Source organism: Nycticebus coucang, chromosome 17, assembly GCF_027406575.1.
Source record: "Nycticebus coucang isolate mNycCou1 chromosome 17, mNycCou1.pri, whole genome shotgun sequence".
NCBI lineage: Eukaryota > Metazoa > Chordata > Mammalia > Primates > Lorisidae > Nycticebus > Nycticebus coucang.
The window spans coordinates 45,318,643-45,322,160 of record NC_069796.1 but is presented as its reverse complement, the minus strand read 5'-3'; the positions used below and the strand labels follow the sequence as shown (position 1 = coordinate 45,322,160).

Below are 3,518 nucleotides of genomic sequence, written 5' to 3'. Positions count from 1 at the left end.
CACCAAACCACACAAGTAATAATAAAGGAACACAAAAAAAGTATCAACTCATTAAAGAAACAAATATTTGACATTTCACATCAGTGCTTTGGCAGTATTGGCAAGCATTTCTGGCCAACTGCTTCCAACAGCAGGCATCTGGAGAAACCCCCTGATCCTAGCAAAAGTACAGCCACATTTCTTCCTTTGGGTTTACATTTCAAGTCACTCCACACCACACTGTTCTGCCCAGCAGACTTTTGTAAACTGGATCATAAAATGTAACTAGGTACTGTATTCTGCCTGCTCACAATGAAAACTAAGTAAAACCAAAACAGAGTGGCAGATAAGTAAGCAAAGTTTCCAGTAAGGCATCAGAAGATCACTGCCAGCTGGGGCCTTCATTCTACCAGCTTAAAAAAAAGTTTTGATTTGGGGCGGCGCCTGTGGCTCAGTGGGTAGGGTGCCAGCCCCATACACCGAGGGTGGCGGGTTCAAGCCCAGCCCCAGCCCAACTGCAACAAAAAAAAAAATGGCCGGGCATTGTGGCGGGCGCCTGTAGCCTCAGCTACTCAGGAGGCTGAGGCAAGAGAATCACCTGAGCCCAGGAGTTGGTGGTTGCCGTGAGAATCACCTGAGCCCAGGAGTTGGTGGTTCTACCGAGGGTGGTAAAGTGAGACTCTGTCTCTAAAAGTAAAAAAAAAAAAGTTTTGATTTGTATTTCTCAGCAAATCCAATATTCAGAAGCTTAACCAGCAGGCTTAAGTCAAAGGTTTTTAAGACAGTCCCCTCTACCCATCCCCTTTCTTGGTAAATGTTTGATATAAAACATGAAATCAAGTTCTATTTTATAAAAAAAAACTGAATATTTAAGTGGTAAAATATATGTTTATATTTCTCTTTTTAAAAAGCCACTTAAGGCTCAGCACCTGTAGCACAGTGGTTACAGCACCAGCCACATACACCGAGGGTGGCAGGTTCAAACCCAGCCCGGGCCAGCTAAACAACTGCAACAACAACAAAAAATAAAATAAAATATAAAAAGATACTTACTAACAATACCTTAGAAGATTGGATTTAAACCCTATCCCCACGCCTGCCATTTGTTCATCCTAGCACAGATGCATTAAGGTGAAGGCTGGTGGAGAAGTGTGTCTACCTTGGCTGTGGGTTGGAGAGTCAAGGTGAACACACTCTGCTCCTTGCAGAGTCAAGAGAAAGGTGTGTCCCTCATGTTCACTGAGTCATCCTGCCTCCGGAAGGAAATTCTCTTAGCCATGTTGATGAATAGACCTGTGTCCACCACACCTGGAATCAGTTTGATAGCTGTGTTCACTTCCCTCCATTTGTGTACCTGGTGAAACTTCCAATCCAAGATAAAATTCCCATTATCTGTCACCACGGGACCTACCTTGTTAACAGCCATTCAGAGTTCAACTGCACCCCCAAACTTCTGGCTCATGGCTTGGCTTACTGGGAGGTAGGCCACTGATGACCTCTGTGGGGATTCCCTTGTGCCGCTGATCACCAAGGTTCTTTGAATCCTTCCTGAAATCAGCCATCACAATGAAGCGACTGGCACAGCTAGCCACAATCTTCTGGGTCAGGCAGCCTCCACCACCCTTGATGCGATTGAGATCAGCACCATGGATGGCCAGGTCAACCTCTGTGTCGGTACAGATCCCTGAGCGTTAAGCCAGACTGCAGGGTAGGCTGACGGGCCTGGAAGGTGGTGGGAATGCAGACAAGGTTTAGATTGCTTCACTCTTTCAGCTACTCGCTGCCCAGCAAGGACAATTGTAGAACCTCTTCCGATTCCCAGCACTTGGTTATTCCTCATGTGGTTTCTCCACCACCACATGGCCAGCCAGCTTCTTGACCTCTTCGGCCTTGGACGTCATGGAGGGGATTGGGCCGATGCTGCCAGAGTCCCCACTGCTGGTGCTTGTGCTTCCAGCGCCATCTTGGGTCCCGACTGTGCCGCCCTGACCCTGCACGTGGGAGCCTGGGAGGCCCCAGCTGTTCCCATCTCCACGGGAGGCTGCGCCCTGGGTCCGCCCAGGCAGTGGGGCCAGGACCCTGAAGGAAGTGTCTTATCTGCTTTGGGACGGTAATTTTAGAACAGGAGAGGGCATTAGAGAAGAGGTCCCCAGTTCAACCACCTGGGCACATTATACCACTAATAATACAAGCTTCATGATAGAGGGGCTCATGTTAGATAATTCCCAAAATGCTGCCCACCATAGAGCACTGTGGTAAAGTTTCAATCCAAACCAGTTTGAGAATAATTGTGTAACTAAGTAAAGAAAATGTATCTGCAGCGTGAGTTTCAGCGGGGTAGGTAGACTGTACACCACAGCCAGAGAGCACAGATTTCGGAGTCAGGCCCACTGAGTTCAGTCCTAGCTTACAGGTTACCCCTGGGTGCACAGATCTCCAGTGCCACCTTGGATGTTTACCACGAGGGATAAATGAAATCACCAGAGGACTTGCTGCAATGCCTGGTGTTTTATTATTATGAGATATAAAAATTCCATTGCAGTGTTAGCAGAAAAAAAAAAGTCTGAAAAAAACCATTTCTCTCTCTGCCTGATTTCAGTTTTTAATCTTATCAGGAGCTCATAATCTGGTATCAGCCTTTCGAGACAGAAATCAATAGGATCTCAGAAAAAATTCTCATTACGATGACCTCTTAGGATAAAGTAGAATGAACAAAGGAGAATTCCCTATTTCATCACCCAGGCATTGATAATCGATTGTTTTTAGGTGAAGAGGGGAAAAGAAGGCCCTTTCTCCCTAACGCCTGGGTCACACAGTGACCTGAGTGCCAGCCGCCCCGTCCTTGGCCCCTGCCCCCAGCCCCTGCTCCCACCCTCCCCCCTCCTGCCTGCTCTTAACGTCTCTGCAGCACCGTCCTGACGCCTGTGATGTACACTCCCAGGACGAGCCTCAATGGAGGAAAAAAATACACTTTTCATTGATTTCATTTCATATACATTTATGCTGTTGGTTGGCTGCTTTTATGTTACATCCAACTTCAGAATCCAGGTTGGATATGTCATGTCATGATGTGCAGAAGGCTTCGTGCAGCCTCAAAAAGACAGGCCTGCCGAGAGAGCACCCCTGGACTTTAATGGGAGTGAGTACATTCAAAGGGAGAATTTTGCTTTCAGTATATTTAACACTGCTTGCCTGGAGTTCTATCTCCACGGGGGCTGACATCTGTGTAAAGACAGCAGGGAGGGGAGCTCCTGACCCAGGCCCTGCTGAGAACAAAGCCAGGACACCTGAGAAGAAAAGGGGTTCGTCCTTCAAAGCATTGCTGATCATTCCCCTGCATATCCTGATGCCTTTGCTCCCTGCGCATACATCACCCAACAGTTCATCCCAGCAGCATCCTGCAAGTTTGTAAACTTGATATAAAAGACATCGTATCATATGCCTGCCCTTACCACTTGCTTTTTGTAATCAACATTATGGTTTTGAATTTTGTCCACGTGGCTTTCCTTTATTCATTTTGATAGCTGCATAGAATTTTA

General features: G+C 47.0%; 1 pseudogene; it reads right to left on the bottom strand.

Moving 5' to 3' along the window:
* Positions 1–1,189: 1,189 nt before the first annotated feature.
* LOC128568529 (ribose-5-phosphate isomerase-like) lies at positions 1,190–3,454 on the bottom strand (annotated as a pseudogene).
* Between the last annotated feature and the right edge of the window lie 64 nt (positions 3,455–3,518).